Raw genomic sequence first — 24,683 nt, 5'->3', positions numbered from 1 at the left:
TCTAGCAGCCCAAGAGAAATCTGCTAAGTTACCCCAGTAAGCCTCGAGTCTGGCAGCCCTACTCCTGAAAAAGGTAGGTGTTAGTGGTAAAGTGAGTTTTTGTGCCCTGGATTGTGAGATATGAATTATTTAACTTGTGCTAAAGGTTTCCATGTGAGTGAACTCAATAAGCAACTGGTGATACAAGATCATCAGCAACAATATCATTGTGATAAAAAGTCTAAATGTTCTTATAGCTAGCTAGCTTGGAAGTAGCTAAAAGTCCCTTTCAACAAGCTAAATCAGCCTTCTCAGAGTACATTTTACTACCAGGTTTTTTTTTCCATTCCTCCGTTCATCTAATAAACGCTTATTGTGTTCCAGGTAAACCAGATTTTGCACTAGGTAGAACCATGAGAACGAAGATGATAACTATAACGTGTAGTTCCTTAAATTCCAGGAGAAAACCATACATACTGACTGCAGACCGATATGAAGGGATCAAGGAGCTGTGTTATGAAGTCTGCTTGGTCAGTCTTCCAAATACCATCAGATGTCACATGAAACTTCTAATTTTGTTCAGAGAATATCTATGTCCCACTAGTCCTTCAAAATAACTTTTTCAAATAGTCTTCTTTATCACTACTTGTGAAAGAAATTTCTTATGAATTCAAGAACTAACTGGAATGAACCAAGGTAACTAATTGTTTTTACTCTCTAGAACACTGTAACCTTTTTTTATTTATTTGTTTGTTTGTTTATTCATATATATATATACATATATATATATATATCTTAGTACATTCAATAATGGGTCAGGCATGTTCCATGAGTAAGCAAATAGTTATTATCCTATGATTATTTTCTCTTTTTAAGAGACTGGCAAAATCAGGTAAACAGAAAAGTATACTTACTGTGGGATATGATTCTTAAGAGTCCTTACTATGAAAAACATACAGTGTAAGTATGTGAGCTAGTAGATATGCAAAGTATGCTTGATCTAGCCACTGCACAATGTATATATACATCAAGAACCCTGCCATGTGCTATAAATATATGAAATTTACTTATCAATTCAAAAAAGGCAAAATTCATTATTCGGGTCAAGAGTTTTCCGAGTAAGAACAGAAACCAACTAAACCATTCTCAGTATTATCCTGGGAAGTGCAGTAACATATATCAGCAAACTACAATAGCATGCCATCAGTCACGGTCAGCAACTTTGTCTGCAAGTTACACATCTGTGGAGCCAAATAACATTGCATTGAGATTAGTTTTAATTGCATCTGTCCTGATAGACAGCCCCCCCCCATTTTTCCATAGACAATAAGGTACAATAACTGTTTATACAGCATTTATATTATTTTAGGAATTTTAAGTATCTAGAAAAGATTAAGGCATACAAGAAATTGTATGTAGAGTATATAAAAATACTCCATTTGATATAAAGGACTTCATAGACTTGGGTATCTATAGGAAAATCCTAGAACCCTTTGAAATCTGACAATGTTCAAATCATTCAATAAGAATAAAAATATTATTCTACAAGAACAACAAAAATTCAGAAAGAAGTCAAACACCTTGACTTCCCCATTACTGTCAGTATTTCTCTAATCATCTCCTTGTAAAGACAGTGTAGACCATGGGTACGCCTCAGTCAGAAATGCAAAATGGTCCACAATACAACTCCTGATTTGTTTTTCTTCTAATATATTGAAGTTCTCCATCTTCAGCCCCTCACTTTATCTAAACAATGGTTCCTAAACTAAGTTTTTGACTTCTGGGCTTTCTCTTTTCCGCAACATCATACATTTGTTCCTACAAAGCTGTTCCCGCCTTCTGATCATACATTTTATATTTACTGAGTGGGGGCTCTGCTCTAGAGGGTTTGTAGAAATCAATGAACAGAAGACTCTATCTCAGCAGCAGGGCTGATTCTGAGGGAAGTACAGAGGAGGCCAGGAAAAAATGTCCTACGCTAACATTAATAATAGCATAATCATTTTCAAATGATTATGATTTCCCCCAGTAAACTCTAAAGTTCAGGAAGACATAAGCAAAGAGATACTTTGCTGCAATATGAAAGCAAATGTGCAGTATATCACATAACTGGAAGAGAAAGACAAAGACACAACTTTAGGAAGACTTTTCTCAATGGGAGGAAGACACTGATGGGTTATGAACTGAGTGGCCTGCCTTTCTTTAGAAAACAGTCACACTGGATTCTGACAGAAAGTGGAGCTCCCACTCTTGACCACTGTGTCCAGTGCACTTCTGTTCACCAGATACAGAAATTCCATTCAGTCCCTGTCTTGTATCACATACATAAACAGAAAAAATACCCACCATTGCAAATATGGCCTATTTCAATACAGGATGTGTGTGTGTGTGTGTGTGTGTGTGTGTGTGTGTGTGTGTGTGTGTAAGGAATAAAGAAATTTGATATTTTCACTATCAAATTATACAAGGTCTCTCTGAATAAAGGAACTCTCCCAAACTCATTCTGTGTTCCCAGCATTAACCTGATATTCAAATCAAAGACACAGCAATAACACACACACACACACACACACACACACACACACACACACACACACCCTACACACCACTGCCCCTGATCCCTGATGAATATAAACCTAAAATTCTTCAATGAAATACCAGCAACCCCAAGCTAACAACATAACAGAGAGATCAAACTTGGGAGTGGGCAAGATGGTGTGGCAGGTGAAGATACCAACTATGAAAACCTAAGCTCAAACCCAGAACCCACATAACGATGGAAGTGGGGAACTAACCCCAAAATGTTGTCTGGCCTCTGTACATATGCTTTGGCACATGTTCTCTTGCACAATGATAATAAATATAAGAAAAAAATTAAATCAGGCCTGGTGGCATACATCTTTAATCCCAGCCCTCAAGAAGCAGAAGCGGGTGGATCTCTGTGAATTCAAAGCCAGTGTCATCTACACAGGGAAATCCAGGAGAGCCAAGGCTACATAAAAATGAGACTTCATCTCAAAAACACAAAAAGTAAAAAGTAGTACACACCATGAACTAGTCTAAGAGTGCAGAGTTAGTTTGGCATACATAAATCAATAATTGTAGTGCGTTCCACCAAAATAATGAAAGACAAAAGCTATATGAGCACCTGAATAGAAGCAGAAAATGAATTTAAAGAAATTAAACACCATTTCATTTATATACTTTCAACTAATTAAGTATAGAAGGAGTGTTTCTCAACATAATCATATAACAAACACATAGTCAGACTTACTTCTGGGAGAAAGCTGAACACATTTCCCCTAAGATCTAAAAAAGAAAAACAGGGTCTCTATTGCTATAGTAGAACACCAAAAGCAACTTGTGGAGTAAAGCATTTATCTCACTAACAATTCTACTTCACAGTCCACTGTCAAAGGAACTCAAGGCAAGAACTGACACAGAAGCCATGAAATAACACCACTTACTGGCTTTCTCCTCAAGACTTTCTCAGCCAGCTTTCTTACTCAACCTTACTCAAGCCTGCCAGTCCTACAGAGGCCTCATCACCTCAGTTTAGGTCCCCTCTTCTCAATTGCCCTAGCTCATGTGTAGATGACAGGAAACAAAAAAAGATTATCCACCTCCATTACTCTTATTTAACATAGTATTGGAAATTTCAGCCAAAACAAGAGAACAAGGGAAGGAAAGAAAGAAAAGGCGTATGAGTAAGGAGAACAAAAATCAAATTATCCCAGTTCGCAGACCACATCAAACATGAAGACCCCATGTGAAGACTGATAGGACTAATAAATAGATTCAGTAAAGTTATAGGATTCATAATCAGATTTATAGTTTAAATGTGAAAATTACAGCCTTGGCTCATGTGTTTGAATAACTGGTCCCCCAACCATGATATTGTTTTGGAGATCGTTGAACCTTTTGGACAGGAGAATATTAATACTAGGTCCCTTGAAATTGGCTTTGAAAGTGATTCCTAAATTCTGACTCTGGCCTGAGTATTCTATTGCCATAATATAGAAGGAAATCCTGTAATTTGAAGCAACACGGGTGGAACTGAGAGACATTACGTCAAGTGAACACTCAGAATGGCAGGGCCAGGGATGTAGCTTAGTGGATAGAGTTCTTGTCTACCAGGTGCCAGGTCCTGGTTGGATCCCTAATACCACATAAACTAACCACAGTGGCCATTCCTGTAATCCATCACTTGGAAGATGAGAGGAAGGAGAAGCAGAAGTTTAACATCATCCTTGGGTACATGTCAAGTTTAAGCCAACCTAGGCTATACAATAGACTTTTTAAAAAAAATCCAGATAGAGAAAGACAAAAACCACATGTTCTCCCCACACATGTAAGTTCTCAGAGTAGAACAGAATACAACTACTACTTGAGTCTAGAAGGGTGTGGGAGGGGGGACGAGAAGTTGGAAATTTGGTATTAAATAACTTCTAGTGGGAAGTAACTAACTATTGTTTATACCCCATTATATGTTTATGATGAACTAAAAAGAGAGATGAAAAGCTCCAAATATATAAAAAAGAAAAGAAAAAGAAATTTTAATTACATTGCGCATTGCATACATGTGTTGAAATATCAGGATATAACCCATAAATGTCTATAATCATCATATATTTATGGAAGAATTAAAATGTTTTTGTCTTTCTAAAACTTTTTGTTTGTTTATTTGTTTTGGAACAGAGTCTCGCTATGTAGTTCTGGTTGTCCTAGAACTCCCTCCATAGATTAAGTGAGTCTCAAACTCACAGAAATCACCTAAAGTCATGCAGCGCCACATTCAGCTTGCATAGCTTTCAAAAACAGAAATACTGCAAATTAAATAAATCTAAGTAACATTTTAAATCCAATATATAGTTTAATTGTGCACAATCATATAATTGTCAAATGTAAGGATTACATACGGTTGACGATTTAACTGAAAAATGGTCTGATACTCAATATAAACAAACAAACAAACAAACAAACAAATTTCCAGGGGATGAAGGGGTAACTCAGCAGTTTAAATCCACAAGTTTGGTTCCCAGCACTGACAGTTTAGCTCATGACCATCTCCTAATGCCCTCTCTGGCTTCTGTAGATACAAGGCATGCATATGGTATGCAGATGTACAAGAAGCAAACACTCTCACACGTAAAATTTAAAATTATTTTTAAATTTTAAAGACAGTAATAATAATAATTGCTCAGACTTAGCCGGAGAGCACAGAACTAAGCAGACCATCCTCTGTCTCCTACTAACATCCTGCCGTCGAGGCTTCCATTTCTAGTCTGTGATTCATAGAGACATCATGAGATTTATGGAAAATCATGAGTGAAAACCCTGCCTGGAACAGCAAAAACTCCATCAGCGTTATCTCTTAACTTCTCACCACACCACTCTACCTCGCTTTAGATTGTAAACATGGGGGAGTAACAACAAAGGTGAGTGTGTAGGAAGATGGGGAGGGTCTGGGAGGAGTTTTAAAAACATAATCAAGATATATGGCCCAAAGAATAAGTAAAAAAAATGTTTTAATTTTAAAAAAGAACGAATGCTTCTTACATTGCATCTCTTTGCTTTTCATCCCAAACGCATTTTAGTTTGGTCTGCTATGTTTCTGTCTTTAAGTTCTACTGCATGCAGCCAAAACACTAAGGTAAGCTCTTTATTGCTAAGTAAGCACATGGAATCGTTAGAGCAACACAGTCATCCAGTGTAACTCAACCTTCCTGTTTCTCTATTCAAAACCCCAACAGCTCCATAGATATGTTAGGATGAAAAGCATAATAAAAAAATACCCACTTAAAGACGTTTCCAGTGTGGTTGATGTGCTGCCAAGAGTAGCTCTGAATTGCAGATTTCGGAAGAACAAAGCATTTGTTTTACTTTTAGACTTCTATTAAATTGAGAATTTCATTTGTACCGCTTAAAGGGATAGCTGTTCACCGGAATTGCAAGTCCCAGTTCCCTCCTCCAAACTCGGGCTCCGAAAGAAGTCTGGCTCTACTTCTCTCCTTGCCCTCTAGTGAGGCAAATCTGGTAACACACATGTACTCAAGATTACATGTGTGCTTAGTGCAACCATTTATTTAACACTTCCTTCCTGATGTAGGACAATAAATAAATAGATAAATAAATAAGGAAATAAATAAATAAGAAAATAAATACCTCAGCTTCACGGACATTAAATTCCAAAGAGCAAGGAGTTTGGTGACGAATATGAGTTAGGTGATTTTTTTTACAACAACAAAAAGACATGTTCCTGTTCTTCAAACTTTCTTGAGGACTACTACATAATTGGGGCACCACAATTTATCTTTTTAAGGTAAAAGTTACTCATACTGACCTCCAACACAAATGGTATACTGGAAAAAAAGAACTACTGGGGAGAATGATTCATATTTGATTTTCTCTTCTCTTAATGATTTGTGCACCAGCTATAGACATCCTTGGGTACCACACTCCAAAAGCATTGCCAGATTAGTAACACACAGTCATTTGGACTTGTAGCTGTCAATCTCACCCATGTTTGCAGACCAAAATAATCCTCTTATTCCATTATAGACAGTCAAAAAAATCATTCAATGTTCAGAACTAGTCATCCAATCTACTTTAAACTTTATAATAACCATGAACATGTTTGGATTAATTTAAATTTCAGTAGAAAAAAATGGGACCTGACCTTCCTCAGCCATCCCTCCACAATGCACCCCAACCATTCATGAAATCAATGCCAACTTGTCATGTGAAAAGCTCACTCTGAAACCCTTGTAAAGCTAATGAAAGAAACTTTCCACTGATAAGTGGATATTAGCCTAAAAGCTCAGATTACCCAATACAATCCAATGACCAAATGAAGCTCAAGAAGAAGCATGATTAAAGTGCTGATGCTTCAGTCCTTCTTAGAAGTGGGAACAAAAATATTCACAGGAGGAGATACGGAGACAAAGTTTGGAACAGAGACTGAAGGAAAGGCCATCCAGAACCTGCCCCACATGGGTATCCAGCCCATATACAATGACCAAACTCAGACAATGCTGATGCCAAGAAGTACACGCTGGCAGGAGCCTGATATAACTATCTCCTGAGAGGCTCTGCCACAGCATGACAAATACAGAGGCGAATGCTAACAGCCAACCATTGAACTGAGAACAGGGTCCCCATTGGAGGAGTTAGAGAAAGGATTGAAGAGCTGAAGGGGTTTGCAGCCCCATAAGAACAATACCAACCAACCAGAGCTCCCAGGGACTAAACCACTGCCCAAAGAGTACACATGGACACACCCATGGCTCCAGCTGCATATGTAGCAGAGGATGGCCTTGTTGGGCACCAATGGGAGGAGAAGCCCTTGGTCCTGCCAAGGCTGGACCTCCCAGTGTAGGGGAATGTCAGGGTGGGGTGGGTGGATGGATGGGGGAACACCTGCATAGAAGAAGGGGGAGGGGAAATGGGATAGGGGGTTTATGGACAGGAAACCAGAAAAGGGGATAACATTTGAAATGTAAATTTAAAAAATCCAATAAAAAATGTTAAAGAAAGAAAGGAAGGAAGGAAGGGAGAAAGGAAGGAAGGGAGGAAGGAAGGAAGGAAGGAAGGAAGGAAGGAAGGAAGGAAGGAAGGAACTTTCCACCTCAGAGAAATACATTAGCAACATTTCTATCATTGCAGCCAAGACGCTGTACCTAAAAGTCACAACCTTGCAATCTGTGTACAAAGAAGGTCAACATCATCACTGAGGTCGTTTCTAGATTCTTTACAAAACATTTTTCTCCCTAACACCTCACTGTCCCCAATCTTCTTTTTAGAAAACTGAACTTTTGCCTCTGAGACAACAAGTTTGGATCATCCTGCAGGTCATCCTGGAGATTCTTTGGGGACATTATGCTTCAAGGCAATTCTAAAAAGACGTTGCCAGATTTCCTGACTGAGCTATTTTTTTTAAACAGCTGAAATTGATCAAATTACCCAGGCAAAACGTGGAAACAGAGACACACAACTGATTTGGTTCCAAAGGCACCGGTTGAAGTAAGCAGGGGACTGCATTAAATTGTGATCAGGTTAAGTGGGGATGGCTGTGCCTATACTAAACTTTTTAATTGAATCCTAGAGTCACTCTTACCCATAGTGCATGACCTTCTTTGTATTCCGGTAGAGTTGCTGCCTGGCCACCAGTAGGTCTTGGCAGCAGAGAGATGTGCTTTAAATTTCATATTCGGGCTCCTACAGAGTCCAACAGAAAGAGATGATAAGGAGGATACCGTACTGAGAAGCTCAAATACAAAGGCAAGCTGCTTGAAAATTAGGCTGAGGCACCATTGGAAATGAAATAGTCTCATACAAATAAGTGCATTCATGTTTATTCCATTGTCACTCCCCCAAACTCTGCTTTTACAAACAGTGCTTTTTCCTAAAACCCCTTTCTCCACCACTCTGAAGGTTCCACCTAACACTCTGCAGAGTAGATGTTAACACAAGGGGAGGACAATGCTTGAGAACGAAGTATGCTGTTGTTGTTGTTTTTTTATTTCAATAAAGCTATGAATATGACCAGTAGGCAAACAATACCAAGCAAAAGGGACAGGAAAAGCTGTAACACACAGAGAAGTGATCACCTTCGGATCATACATTTGGTATTTTGAATTAATCCGTGGAGCATGCTGAAGCAGTGTTAAGAGGAGGACTGCCGGCCGTCACACTGGATTTGTCTTCTTACCCCTGCAGGCCACAGAGCTTTCTCCTTTTCCTTCTTAGTTCACAGACCCATCACTGTCTCAATCACCCTTGGCACTTCCTTCAGTTTGTGTCTCTGTGTGGTGAATATCATATCTTGGCAATGAACTACTAACTCCCTTCTCACACAACAACCTTTTCCAAACCAACAGACCCTAGTAACATATCTCATTGTAATCAACTCGCCTCAAATCAAATTGATCAAAAATTCAAAAATACTATTTTACCTTTTTAAATAAATGCAAGCTATCTATTAAGTAAATTAGTTTATGTGAGACCTTTTAAAATTCCCAGGTTAGAATTAATAATGATGACTCAGCAATCCTCTGAGATACTAAGTCAAAGAGACAACTCCTATTTTATTCTTGTAATAAATTATCTTATCAAATTGTAATTCAACTATATATAATATTTAGGAAAACTAGAATACTAAAGTCATTTCATCCTAAACTATTTTTTCTAACACAGTTATATGAAAGGAAATAAGAAAAATAAACATTTAAGTCCCCAAAGGAATAAATTCTGCAACCCAATAATGAATGCACTATCTTCACAATAGGAAAGTAAGAAAAGAATGCACAAATTGTTTAAAAATATTTCAAAGGGTTAGTCTTAAGAATCTATATACTACATTAAATCCAGCAACATAATAATTTTGTTTTTAATTTGGCAGAGGTATTTCTAATGACAAATCCCAGTGACATTCACATTATTACTGGTAAGAGAGTAAACCAGCCACATCTGTCACGAGTCTTGAGAATTCTCATATCTTAAGTCCAGCAATTTCACCTGTAGCCATATAAATATGTTATAAAAAATAGAAAATAATCAAAAATAAGCATCATGTATCTATACAAGATGTTTATTGACATAATTTCTTTTATTTACTTAGGAGTATGAAGTAACCAAACCTAGAGGAATTACTAAATTATGGTATAACCTTGTGATAAAATTTTATATAACCTTTAAATGATGTGACTTCGATTGTGAAATATACAATAAACTGAATATTTTTCTTAAGTTAGCAAGTACTATGTATTCATAACGAGAGAAAATAAACTAAAATGTTGAGTGCAGATACCTAGAAAACATATCAAAATATCTTTAATCATTTTATAGTTCTCTACTATCATAATTTTTCTATAATGAGCATGTTTGGCTTTTGTAATCAGAACAAATACTTTATAAAACACTAATTGAGGCAAGTTTCAATTATTCTTACCATACAATTAGTAGTTCTCCAATTTTTGTATTTCCAAGATTTTGTATTTGCACATTTTACATACAAAAGATGAAACACTATTGAATTTTATTTTTTTATAGGTTCAACGTCTTAGAAATGCCACTTATGATTTTTAAATGTCCAAATACTCACATTTTCTTAGTGTCTCAACACTTCTGTTCTCTTCTGATACATTTTCCATTCTTGCCACTTTATAGAATTATCTATAATTTGGGGGGCACATTTCTCGCTACAAGAAATTTTTATTTTGTGTTCAGAAAAGCATTCCCTATTTCAAAGCTCAAGTATAGCTATTCATCCGTTAGGTTTAATATCTACATTCTATTGACCCTTTTCTGTTTCTTACTTTCTTAGAAGACAAGGAGGGCTTTGATTTTTATAAGAAAGATCAAAGCAAATTAAACACAATATCTACAGCCTGTTTCAAAAATGAAGTAAATTAAAACTTGAGAATCTCCCCTTTCACTGCCGTAACTGCTAATTTATTTGTTGTTTTTGTTTTTGTTTGTTTGTTTTGTTTTGTTTTGTTTTTAGAGCAAAATGTGGTGTAACACAGTTTGTCTTCAACTCAATATGTAGCTGAGGATGAGGATGACCTTGAACTTCTCGTCCTCCTCTCTCTGCCTCCTCTGTGATGGGATGATAGGCATGTACCACCATGACTGGCATATGTGGCACTGGGATCAAACTCAACACTTCAGGCATGGTAGGCAAGTCATCTCCCAACAGACCTATATCCTCAGTCCTTAACTCCTAATTTAATCGACTTCTAGGAAGAAGTCAAACATAAATAAAGATAGCCAAGTATGGAGACATATGCCTTGAGTTCCAACACTGGGAAGGCTAAGGCAGGGGGATAATGAATTTGAGGCCAAAATGAAAAAGATTATTAACATAACCAAGTTAGAGAGGGCCAATAGAAATCTGTTAATGAAAGTTATTGGGGAAAGTGTACCTTACACTGAGCCTTCTACAAGACTGATGAACTAATTTGTACAGAGATATTTGAATGTTGCAAATCCAAAGCCAAATTATCTTGAGTCAAATGGCCAATCTACCCTCAAGTAGTAGCTTGTTATCCACCTCTGAATGTGACCTACATATTAGTAATTGTTAGGTAAACAAACCCTGTAGAATGCACAAACAGACCCTAGTTTCCACCAACCAGAAGGCTATGAAGGTAGCATTTTATGACCTATAGCTGAGATTCCCCTGGTTTGCTGCAATCTGCATACCACATGTATTTAAAAAGTATCTCTTTGTTCTGCTACTTTAAGACTTCATGGAATTGTTACTATACTGGAATGCAGAATTTTGAGCAATCTAAATCTGTATTTCTGAGTCATGGCCGCTCAAATTTAGCTCCAAAATAAACTATATCTTATTCCCCTTGAAGTGAGAGTTACTTTGTTTTAGTTAACGATCCCCATCACCTAACCTCTTAAATTTCGCTTAGTCTCTATTCTAATAGGTACCTTTTCTTATCTAGTTCTAAACCCTAAAAGTACCCTCCAGTAGAGCACATAAAAGTAGCACAGCTATTTTTGACTCCAGAAAAGGAAAGAAAAAAAATACCTCTAGTCAAAAGACCATAATCTTCCCAACACCCTGAGAAGCTTGATCCCATATTCAAGGCTGCAGGGTCTCCAAATTCTAGCCCCACAACATCATGTGAGGAGACCCAAGAGGCTTAGTGCATGGGACTGTTGGAGGGTTCTCCCTGCTCTGTATAGTACAAAACTGGAGTTTGCGTATTACAAAGCCTCAAACTTCGTACTCTGCAGGAAGGACAGCAGAAATGATGGCATGATGTGCTGTGCTATGATACACAAGTTGTTGTTTGTTTTACTTAAATATTTTAAAGAATGTCATTCTTTTATGACATTTACTCTTGATTAACCCTCTTCTAGATAGTTAATCATTAATGATTTCTTTACAGTAGCTGTGCAAACAGTTCACTCCTGTCGATGACATATCAAATCTCAGGGACATGTTCTTTAATTGGATTCATTTATTTCTAATCTCCTTAAGCCCTTACTACTGTAATGCTTGACTAAATATACATTAAGCTCCATTATTTAAACAGCTAAAATAAATTTGAGATGTATTTTATGAATAAAATTCATAATTCATCAAATGCGTGCCTCAGGCATCGTTTTAAATTGTCTGGCCAGGATCTTGTGTTAAATAAAGGTTTCACTCATTGGTGGAAAACTTGAGCTGCCCACTGAAATGACTTACTTTCATTTTGTCTAGTTGAAGGCAGTCATTACAATGCTACACAAAATATGTAGCAATCAATAGATAAATAGGTAGTTGATTATTGTTATAATTTACAAGATTTGAGAGACTTTCCTGACAGTGTTTCAGAAGTGGTTAAAGTTAAAATACAGTTATTTCCTTAGCCTTAGATATTTGTCCCAGAAAGAGATGGTAGAGTATTTCCCATCTGCTATTTTGTTTGATTCAGCTTTTGATTCCTCCCCTGAACACAGTAGCCTCCAAACTTTGAGCATTCCTCAGAAAGCACCTAACCTGCTGGACTCGACCTTTTTCATTTATTTACAGGTTAAGATGCAATCCAGAAATGTGCATTTTCACTCATTCCCCAGTGGTGCTGATGCTGGGAGGGGGAGAATACTCTGAAAACCATACCAGTTGTTATTGGAGAGAGAGAGAGAGAGAGAGAGAGAGAGAGAGAGAGAGAGAGAGAGAGAGAGAAGGGAGAGGGAGAGGGAGAGGGAGAGGAGAGGAGAGGAGAGGAGAGGAGAGCAGAGGAGAGGAGAGGAGAGGAGAGGAGAGGAGAGCAGAGGAGAGGAGAGGAGAGGAGAGCAGAGGAGAGGAGAGGAGAGGAGAGGAGAGGAGAGGAGAGCAGAGGAGAGGAGAGCAGAGGAGAGGAGAGGAGAGGAGAGGAGAGCAGAGGAGAGGAGAGGAGAGGAGAGGAGAGCAGAGGAGAGGAGAGGAGAGGAGAGCAGAGGGAGAAAAAAAGAAGAAAGGTAAAGAAAGCAATCAGGTGAAAGGGGACTGCAGAAAGATGGAAAGCCAGTACCCAAGAAGGGAGCTCTGAGATACTTTCTGAGAACCTGGACCTTTGTTCCTCTCTGCAAAGCTCCTGCTCTGTCCCCAAGGATCTTCTCTCCTTTGCTGTCATCTAGTCACGGGTGATCTTGTTCCACACTGACCTTACGTTCCATACCTGGATGATCTCCAATCACTATCTAAGAGCTTTCCAGCCTACCATACTAAGTGACTTCTTGAGGCACCTCCAAGTTAGAAACCCCCAACGCACAACTGGGCTTGCTGCCACTGCTTGAGAAACTGCTTTATCCCACATGGTCCACAGAGCACAGACTGAAGCCTTAGGTGTTCTTGATTTCTCTCCTTTTATCACACTGTATCTAATATTTCTGAGAGCTCCTTCTGGTCTACCTATAACAGACACTGAGACTTGAACCATCCATAGAGCTTGGCGTGCAGCAGGCACTGGGAAAATATTTGCTGAGTGTTTATACCATCCCCGGCTTGCCTTAGACAGCACTTCAGTCTAAAACACCCCTATCATCCCCTTAATTATCACAACAGAAATTAAGCAGATTCTTAGGACAGAAATTTAAAATTCCTATTGAGTCAACTGAGAAAACACACTAACAGAAAAGAAATTAAATTGTAAGATACCCTGTGTTGTCTCTAATATTTCCTCCACTCTGCAATTAGCTTTGACAATAGAACACTTCTCTACCCTCTGCTAGTGCAACGAGTGCTCTAATTGAAGGGGTAGAATCAACTTGCCTCATTCATCCAGCATTCCTGAGCCCCATTGAGGCCAGAATCCAAAGACAACACAATCAATGCTTCATTTTGGCAGGACTGCGGTGTGATTTCTACAGTGAGCTAAACACTCAGACTTCCAACATTGTGAGTTTCCTCATAGCTTGGAAATTTTAAAATGAAGGTTGAATCATTATATTTTAGAGAGGGAAAAAGGAAGTCCTTTACCTGCCACATATTTGGACAGCGATAGTAACTACATGGTTAGCTGGAGGAAGTAAATAGCCTGGACTTTTACCCTTTGATCACCAGAACACCTTATAGTCAGTCACCACAAACCCAGAAAGTAAAGTAACTGAATGGTAGCAAGCCACAGATTCCTGTTGGCAGTGCTCAGAAGGAGACCTATGAGAGTCACGCTGTCTGAGGATACATTACCAGAGAACGATAATATTGCTGATGGAATGTAAAAAGTGGCAGGGGACTTGGGTTTAAAAGTACAAACACTGAGAGATTCCTACCTTAATGGATACCTTTATTATATCCAGTTCGGTATAATGAAGCTATTCCCAAGACCTGGCCAGAAGTCTGTGTTAGCACAGCTTTACTGATGTGGATACAACTTCTGTTTGAACAAGAAATCCCTAAGAAAGAACGATCCTTCTGAGGGCTCTATCCATTTTACAACCAATCAAAGGGAAAACATCCTTCTGGCAAAGACAGCAGCTACCATGGAATCCTGATAAATTTTAGATGTTCTAAATAAAGGGATATTAAATGGGAGACATTTATCAACTGATATTTTTAAAAGATCATTACTTCTGATGCTAAAGTCGATAAACTGGTGATTGGACTGGGTCTAGGGTTTTATTGTATTGAATGGGAGCTGATTAGTTCCCAGGTCATACAAATTATGTCCAAATAACTCACTTTGTAGAGACCCTAAACTAAAAAGAAGGAGAAATTCTATAGACCTTGGTAAGACATCTGCAAGATATCATCAGTTACTTCATAAAAGGTCAGTTGTTAGACTTTTAAATGTAGAAATAGCAATTGCATTTTGCTCACCCTAATACATCACTGTTCTTTTTAAGCCTACCAAAAGTGCCATCTAGTGCAGTCCAGGGTCTAAGGCAGTATACAGCGTCCATGGTTAGTTAGAAAGCACTGACTGGGTCAGCTGGTCTCACTGAGCCCCTTGCACCAGCCATGGACTCCCGTAAGAGTTTCATTTTCCCTTTCAATCTTCCTGAGCTTGGCAGAGGCAGGCAGATCTAAGTTTGGAGGGCAGCGTGTTCCACTGAGCAAGTTCTAGCACAAGCAAGGCTATTTAGAAAGATCCTGTCCAGTAAAGGGGGAGGGTGAAAAACAATTACAGGAACCTAAAATAATTGACAGTATTCTGAAAATGCAACAAATCTACAAAGATAATCTAGAGTGGTTTTTTTCAACGTAAAAATTTGCATTGATTTTTATAATCCCAACGTATCAAACACAAAATAGTGAGAAATTCCACTTAAAAGAAAAAAATCAGCTTAACAGTCCAGAAGGACAAAAATCAACTCAGGTACAGTGACTTTCTTTTCCCAAAGTAATGAGATACAAATGGGCCACAATACCCCTGTGAGAATTAGGCTTGAACTCCCTAGCTTGTTGCCAGGGTGTCTGTAGCAATCTGTAATTTTTAATTTTATCGATTCCTTTCCTCCTCCTCCTCCTCCTCCTCCTCCTCCTCCTCCTCCTCCTCCTCCTCCTCCTCCTCCTCCTCTCTCATATGGGGGGAGAGGGAGGGAAGGAGGGAAGGGGAAAAGGGAGAGGAGTGGAGAGGGGAGAGGAGGGGATGAGGAGGGGAGGCAGAGGCAGAGGCAGAGGCAGAGGCAGAGGCAGAGGCAGAGGCAGAGGCAGAGGCAGAGGCAGAGGCAGAGAAATCATCGGGGGTCTAAGGAATAAGAAAGACCTCCAAATAGACCCAACTCCTAGCACTACCTGTTCTTCCTCCCCTCACCTGGTCAGGAAGGACTTTAACCACCCCAGGTGCTCACCAGGGATGAACCAACCTGTGCACTTTGGTTCTCTCCTTTCATAGCAGAAAACCACCTCATCCGCAGCAGGCCTACAGGGAGGTTAGACAAGAACAAGTGCTTGTACCTAAACTTTTCCTTTCCAACCCAGCCCCCTCAGACATTTGCCACTCATTTTTGTGTCCCTCAGACTTGGCATTAGCACCTGTCATATATGGGTGCTCAGTAAATCTTTCATAACATTTTATAATTTGTCATTTATGAAGACTTCTAAGCAGCTGAAGGACCTAACAATGAATCAAAATGACTACTGATTTATTATTCTTAAGAAAACTCCTGCCTTCCTAAAACTCATGCTTTCCTCTTTCAAAGACCAGAGCCTCACAGGTGTTTGTTTGTGGTTTATTAGTGTGCTAAAAAAAAAATACTTTTCATTTCACTAAAATAAACACCCTACTAATAGACACTTTCTCGATGTTACTTTGGATTGAGCACAGTGCCAAAATGTGCACACATTATTTCGTTTAATAGTCAGAATGACTCTAGAAGGTAAACTGTCCACATTTTACATATTAAAAATGCAAACAGTAGAGTTGAGCAGTTTGCCAGTTCACACTAGTGAGTGACAGCACTGAAAATAACCGCTAGGCTCTTGGCTACTGTGTTATCTCGTATGATAATAAGTAATGATAGCTCATTTTGTAACACATTTTTCAAATGCCTTGTCAGGAATTTCCAGGGTTTGAAACATCCTAATAGGAAGCCTAGTGGTTAGACTGCACCACAGTCTCATAAGAACAGAATTAGAGAAGCAAATGCAGCCCTGCAAATCCAGATCAAGTCATACAGCGACCTTTCACTTCCCTGTCCTAACATACACCTCACATTTTCTTTCTGACAAGTAACTTCAATGTAAAACTACTATACATGGCAGTGCTATACATTCTTTCCAACAGCACTTACATTTGACTTAGAATACTGATATCTCAGACTTCCAAGCCTATGTTCTGTGCATAGATCCAAAAGTTATTACTAAGACCATGTTGAAGGTATATCGCTGCTAATAATTTGGAAAAAGCAAGATCCTTGAGAACAGCTTTCAATTCTGATAGCGAAGGCCCAGCTTCAGTGAAACAGTTCAGAGCAAAGAATGGCAGAAAAACCTCACTTCCAGCAATCGCAGTAAAGTAATCAGTTTCCAAATACTTACTGTGGAGAAAAAAAGCCATGCTGCAAATGAAAGGAGTCGCTGGCCCAGGTCAAAAGAGCCTAATCCTGTTTCCAACCCTTTAAATCCCATCCCTTTCCCTGGAGCTTCCCTCTCACCTTGTGTTCCCTTGCAATCTATGTTCCTAGCTCCATCTCAAACTGGTTGGTGTCTTCTGTTTGGTTAAGTCAACTATAGACTGTTTGCGCTTGAGTGATGCCCAGAATGTTCTATCACATATGGCTATACAGGCCATACAGATCAGCGAGGACAAGAAGACCCACCAAATACCATCAAAGAGGCAAAAATTAATGTTCTACACACTTGACATTATAGTAGGTAACATCAGTAAGTTATAGCTACTCACAAGACACTACTGGTTCGAATTCAATGAGAGACCCAGTAGGAGCTGGGTTCCTCTAAATGTTCTTTCTCTCTGGGAAAATAACGTCTACCAGCTACTCTCAGACATCTTGGCACAAAGGAGGTACTGAGTAAATTCTGGCTTCCCTCTCTCCAAGCAGGTATCTCTCCTGCCTGTAGAATACCTGAGGAGAACAGTACCTGAGCCTAAAGGAATGGTGGAAGTCACGTACATGGAGCACAACCTTTATAGTGTGGAGATGTTTGTAAATACCCAAATTTGTGGCTTTAGGGACTTGAAAATTGAAAAGCCAGACAGACCCTAAACAATGTCAGTGTCCTACAAAAATAATTCCCCGTCATTGCTCTCAGCTTCGCCGTCACCATAGACAATCCCTTTCCTTTCCAGATTCTTGGTCCTTGGGATGCACAAATGACAGGAAATGGAGAAAGGTGGCTACTCCTTCAACCAAAACGGAATGGGCAGGTTCTTCATTATACGTATTCATCAGGCATTTCCACATTTCATTTAAACCCCAGCCAAGTCATCCTCGCATAATAACATAAACACAGACAGCACTTTAACCCAGTGAATTTTCTATCACCACCTGCTTATCTGGAAAGACATCAAATATCCTAAGCCAATGGGAGAAAAGTACAGGGAGAAACACTAAGAACAGCAGGAGTGCCTTTCAGTAAATTATTAAGGTATGTGTGCATAGCCACACACTGAGGGTTGAACCCGGGCCTCAGGCATATAAGGCAAGCACTTTACTACTGGGATGTACTTTATTTAGGGGTATGATTATCTCAAAAGTTATCTCTAAATTATCAGGGATGAACTTGAATTCATCCTGTAGCCAAGACAGGCCTTGAACTTGTTCCTGCCTGAGCTTCTAGGCTAGCTATGGCTGCAGGCTTGGATCGCCAGCTCCAGCTACACACTCAGGGTCAGGCTTCCCTACAGTTGAAATAAAGATCCTTTTGATTTCTGAACCACTTTTGCCTGTCTCAGCCTCCAAATAAGGCAATGCTACGTGATTTCCTATTATATGACTCAAAGATTAGAACCCCTTCCTGTCAAAAGACAAGAAAGCCAGAGGAGAGATGAGGCTAGACATCACCCAATAGATAACAGAGTAGTCGTTGTCCAGAAAAGAAGAGGAAGATCCTATATGTCTATATCCTTCACATCACAGCAGCAATAATGGGAGGAGTGAACTCAGAAGGGAAGGAGGAAACAGGCGGTTCCAAGAGGTCAGAGGATAGCACAGACACTGAAGGAATTCGTGGAAGTTCCAGCTCTCAGAGGGGAGGAAAGGGTTTATTCAGCTTACACTTCCACATTGCTGTCACTACATATCTCCATTCCTCTCAAAGGAAGAAATGGGAACACACACACACACACACCACACACACACACACACACACACACACACATACCACAACATACACACACACACAACATACACAACACACCACACACACACACCACACACACACACCACACACACATACATACAACACACACACCACAACACACACAACACACACATACACACAACACACACACACCACAGCACACACATACCACACACACACACAATACATCCGACACAGAGCGACACACACAGAGCGACACACACAGACACACAACACACAGACACACACCACAACACACACACAAACACACACACAGACACACACACACAATCTAGAAATATCCCAACACAAAAGGTAATTTGTATAAAATCGGATAAACAGGACGACTTGTTTTCTACCAATTCTCTAACATACAATTTAACACTTTTGTTTTATAAAAACATAAATGTAAAACCTGGTAGTAGAAATGAAATGAGGAGCAGTAATAACATCTCTGTAATCAAGAAAGATTCAAGAAATCAGAAAAAATATTGGACTTACATTATTACGATAATATTGTAAATGCCTTTTAAAAGGCTTAAAGGGAAGATTATATGTTGTTAATTAAATATCTCTGATAAAATGCCATCACTGTGCTTTAGAAGCAAAATACTAATATCTGAACAGACAGTTCTGAAAAAGTGAAGTCAAGACAGCTTTCTAATTTTCCATTATGAATTCACATTAAACCCCATTTTGAACTTGGATGGGCTGACCACCACAGGCCTTCCTCACCGAAACTCAACTCTCCCCTTCTGACTTTTTCTCCCCTAAATCAACTCAACCTTCATACTCATATAGAGGAAGGCAGGATGCTGTCTTAGTCAGAGTTTGCATTCCTGCACAAAACATCATGACCAAGAAGCAAGTTGGGGAGGAAAGGGTTTATTCAGCTTACATTTCCACACTGGTTCATCACCAAAGGAAGTCAGAACCGGAACTCACACAGGGCAGGAACTAGGAGGCAGGAGCTGACACAGAAGCCATGGAGGGGTGCTGCTTACTGGATCGCTTCTCCAGGCTTACTCAGCTTGTTGTGTTATAGAACCCAGGACTACCCACCCAGGGATGGCACCACCCACATCGGCCCCTCCCACCCTTGACCACTAATTGAGAAAATGCCTTACAGCTGGACCTCATGGAGGCATTTCCTCAAAGGGGGGGGGTTCCTTTCTCTGTGATAACTCCAGCTTGTGTCAAGTTGACACACAAAACCAGCCAGTACAGATGCTGTCACCAGCAAAGACCCTTTAATTCTAGCTTCAGGTGGAAAAGAGGAATGAGGACAGATTGCTCTATGGGCATAAAGTTATAATTAGATAGGAATAATAAATTCTGATGTTCAATTACATGATAGGATAGTCACAGTTAACAACAATATGTTTGATATTTCAAAATCTCTTTAAGATAGGATTTTTAATGTTGCCATGGCAAAGAAAAAGAATGAATATTTTAGGTAATAGATGGCTCATCTAGCTAAGAGCTCTGAGGGCTACAATAATGGCTGGTCTGATAAGATATTCTAACTAGTGGAGTTGTGGCACAAATGTTACAGGAATAACCAACTACTTTCTAATTGAATCTATGGCTTACTCCAAGAGATGGAACCCATATCTGTCCTTGTTATAAAAGCTAAGAACTTTTGGCAAGGTGAGTCATAAGCCCTAGGGAAAAAAACTAATGGCCTTATTCTGCTAAACAGGCTTACTATTAAAATGACTCCTGATTACTTATTGTTCTACCCACAGATCAGAGCATTTCTCAACCCTTATCTGAGAAGTTTCCTCTTGTAGTAGGTGACAGTTAACACAGAAACCCTAAGATTGTAGGATAGATTTGGGGAGTTGGGGAAATGGGGGTGAATATGATCAAAGAAATTGTCAAAGAATGCAAATTCTTTTTTATTTCTTGGATTTTGAGGGCTGGAGCAAAGTCATAGTTCTTCCAGAGGATCCGAGTATGATTCCCAACCCTCCCATAGCAGTTTACAAGCTCCAGTCCCAGGGAAAGCAGTGCCCTCTTCTGGCCCACAAGAGCACTGCATGCACATGGTGCATGATAATACAATAATACTAGTATAATTTTAAAGATTAAAAGATCTCTAGCTCCATCACTTACCATATGTGAACCTTAATTTCCTCACTTAGCAAATGAGAAGTGAGATCTCTGGTTCAACCACTACATAGAACTCTCAAGAAACAAGTCAATCAGCTAAGATCAAGCAAGTTTAAAAAAAAAAAAAAGGTGAATTCAAAGCAAAGGTGGCTAGGATCACGTTGATAGTCCAGCATTCCGGAGGTTGAAATACTCAGATTGGGTGTTTGAGGGCTACCTTTCAAAGGTTAAAAAACAAATAGCAGAGTGTGGTTCTGCACCCATTAATCCCAGCACTCTGGAAGCAGAGGTAGGAAGATCTCCCAGTTCAAGGACAGCTTGGTTTACAGAGCAAATTTCCAGGACAGGCAGGGGTGCGAAAAGAAACAAACAAAACAATAAGGAAAAAACTCAACCACAACAACAACAAAAAAGAGAGATAATTTTAATTAGATTAAAGTAATAGTAGCACTATGTACATTAAAAAAAACCTAAATCTCACAGCTCTGGTGCTTTTTCAGGTCTTCTTTTTAATAGAATGTTTTGTTAGTTATAAACTACTATTAATACCAATGGGACTTCAATCTGTTTCTCTATCAAAGTTCAAAAAGATCATCTGCGAACAATTTCGATATTATTATTATTAAAATGTTCCATAGTATTGTGATAGATATTAAATACAATTAACCATGGAATCTATCTCACAGGTATGCATGAGTGCACGGTGACTGTTTTGAGCCATCAAAAAGGTTAAATCTGTAAGTACTCCACAAATCCGACACGTAAGAGAAAACTCTCTGATATTCACTGTAGGTCAGTAGGTCAGCAAGGTCTTCCTTCATCAGGCAGTGGAAAAGAGGAGAAACTTTTGATGGTTGTATTGTTCACCAGGTTTGAAATGTTATTTCCTGAACTGTATCAGTGATAGGAATATCGCTGGTCCTCAAATAAATTTAAACAAATCTGAATCTTAACACTGAAATTAATTCAGCCCCATTGAACTGTCTGAACGAACAAATGAATTTGGGGGCTTTTTTTTTTAACGTTCACTGGTTAAAGTAAGGATGTCTAGTTTTCTACCCGCTGATAAATTAACATTTTTAAAATCCTTTTTAATTATGAAAATTGTGAGGCGTCTCACAGTATTTAACTGAGAACAAGAACAAGAGGCTTGGGATGGACACTAAGAACAATGTGGAGCACGTTTTTCTCTGATGCGAAGTGTCTCTTCCTTCAGCATTAGCCAACTTCTCTATGAACTCAAAGGGATGTTTAGCCACTAATCCGGATTGTCTCCATTTGAAGGTTTTTTTTTTTGTTTGTTTGGTTGGTTGGGTTTTTTGTTTTGTTTTGTTTTGGTTTGGTTTTTTTTTTGTTTTGTTTTTTTTTGTTTTGTTTTTGTTTTTTTTGTTTGTTTGTTTGTTTTTTTCGGAGCTAGGGACCGAACCCAGGGCCTTGTGCTCGCTAGGCAAGCGCTCTACCGCTGAGCTAAATCCCCAACCCCGAGATTGAAGTTTTTAAAGTTGAAAACTACTTACTTCTATACGATGTATAAATTACTTGGCAACACTACTTGTCCACTAAAAATGGTGCTGTGAAGTTTAAATGTAGTAAAGAAGAAGTGAGAACCTCTCTACCAGCAATAAAAAAGGAGGCTGCTGAAAATATTAAGTCTGTCGGATCATTCAAAATCGAATTTTCTTTTATTTTCCAAGCATGATATCAGAATAGCAGTAATCTATAATTCTTATTAGAAATTGAGTTTAAGGGCTGGAGAGATGGCTCAGTGGAAGAGCACTGACTGCTCTTCCAGAGGTCCTGAGTTCAAATCCCAGCAAGCACATGGTGGCTCACAACCATCTCTAATGGGATCTGATACCCTCTTCTGGTGCGTCTGAAGACAGCGACAGTGTACTCACATACATGAAATAAATAAATAAATCTTTTTTAAAAAATTGAGTTTAAAATATTTTACTCTTTGGGGCTACAGAAGCCATCACAAAACACTGAAAATACTGCCTCTCTATCAGCCTTGCTAAGGTCATCTATCAGTGAACACTAGGAATATATTAGCAGTAGGCTGATTTTAATGACATGCATGAACTAATGCTAATCTATACTTTTGCTAGCTTCCACAAGCAGTAATTCCAATACTAAAAATGTGGCCTCATAGGTGGTACAGTGGCTATGCAGGACATGTAAGGCTGTAATAACCACAATGTCCATGACCTTATTTGAAATTATTCAGTAGGAAATGTATACATTTAAAAAAAATCAACCATGTATGAAACACAAGAGAAGAGTGGCAGGTATCAGTAGTGTACTATTCTTTCAACATCTAAGTCTGGAGAAAACATTGTACTATTTTAAGATTTATCTTAAAGGTAGAGGAGTACTTTTTGAATTTTAAAATATACGAAGTCTGTAATTATAAAGAGAACCAGAATTTTCCATTTTCCTTTAGATTACTTTTCATAGTTTATTGGGTGTTTCACATTTTCGATTTTCTTCGCATTAAATACTAATGTTTTCCATCTGAAGTAGTTATGAGGAGTTACTACCACCAATTAAACTGAATTACGTATGAATCCCAAACTGGAGTCTTCATATAATGTACATCCCTTTTGTACTTTACTCTCTCAGGCCTCTCCCCAGCAGGCACTGTAACTAGTTACTTTCTCAATTTATCTACTCTCCTAATACTAAGAACAGGGTTTCTCTAGAACTTAGCATACATTTTAAAGCTGTGAGCACTCATTGCATAAGGTTTTGCAGAGAACTCTCTCAGATTATGCATGTCTTATAAAAATCACGAACCCGGTTGTGGTTTTGTCTTATCATGGGGCAATGTTACAAAAACACTATTGTTGTTCCATTGAACCTCGGGCACTGGAAAAACCCAAGAATAATTGTAGCTATGGTGTCTTTGCATCTTTGTCTCCAGATCTTCAAAATACAGTGTTCATATAGAGGCCAGTAAGGCAGATAATAAACAATAACTTTTCTAAAATCATTTGCCCTTTTCTACAAGCACTTATTGCAGGTGATTATTAAAGAGAGGATAGGGAGATTTCTGTTCATTGGCGATTTTATTCAATAATGACGACTGATTTTCCTAAGTATATTTTAACGATACATTTGCCATCAGGAAATTAGAAAAAGAAACTTCTCACAAACATAGCTTCCACCCAAAATATCACACTCTCATTTGATCATTGGTTACTTAAACTTTCCCTCTACTTTCATATCCTGAAAATCACTTCAAAGTGTACACTATATAAATGTTTACATTTGGAAAACATCTGGAGTGTCAAGTTATTTCAGAGCTTGCTTAGTGTTTAAGGGCACTTTGAGGTAGTGTGTTTGGAAAGGATTCACTTTACCAGTCTCTGGCTTCATGGAGAAGGAGCCCTAAGAGCAAATGTGGTGATTCACTATCATAAAGAATCAATAGCCATCTATTTAATTTGCCAAGACAATGTAAATTGGTAACTTCCAGCCAGATGTGTGATATATACATCAAACAATATAGCAACCTGTTCGTTATGGAAATTCTGTCAACACACACAGAGCCACCTGATGACATTTCACTTGAGGTATTTTCTCCGTTTGCAGCTATAAAAATCGTTCTGAGGATTTTTATACAAGAATTTGGAGCCAGACTCGTTTTTTTAAAAGGGGGATAACTGACTTCCGCTTTCTCTCTTGGGTGCCTGTGCATATACACTTCTGTGTGCTCCCTTCTATTTTCAGTTGAGGTAAAAAAAAATGTTCAGCAAATGTGTGCCTCACTAGTTTCCCTTCCATAAATCATGTATTTGTGCTTATTACATCCTTTTGATCAGATGTAAAGTTTAGA

General features: G+C 38.7%; 1 protein-coding gene across 2 annotated transcripts in view; it reads right to left on the bottom strand.

Moving 5' to 3' along the window:
* The window catches only part of Sim1 (SIM bHLH transcription factor 1), a 79,637-nt gene that overhangs the window by 37,253 nt on the left and 17,701 nt on the right, over positions 1-24,683 (bottom strand).

Source organism: Rattus norvegicus, chromosome 20 (genome assembly GCF_036323735.1).
Source record: "Rattus norvegicus strain BN/NHsdMcwi chromosome 20, GRCr8, whole genome shotgun sequence".
In the NCBI taxonomy this organism is placed as follows: domain Eukaryota; kingdom Metazoa; phylum Chordata; class Mammalia; order Rodentia; family Muridae; genus Rattus; species Rattus norvegicus.
This window is presented reverse-complemented; position numbering and strand designations above follow the sequence as displayed.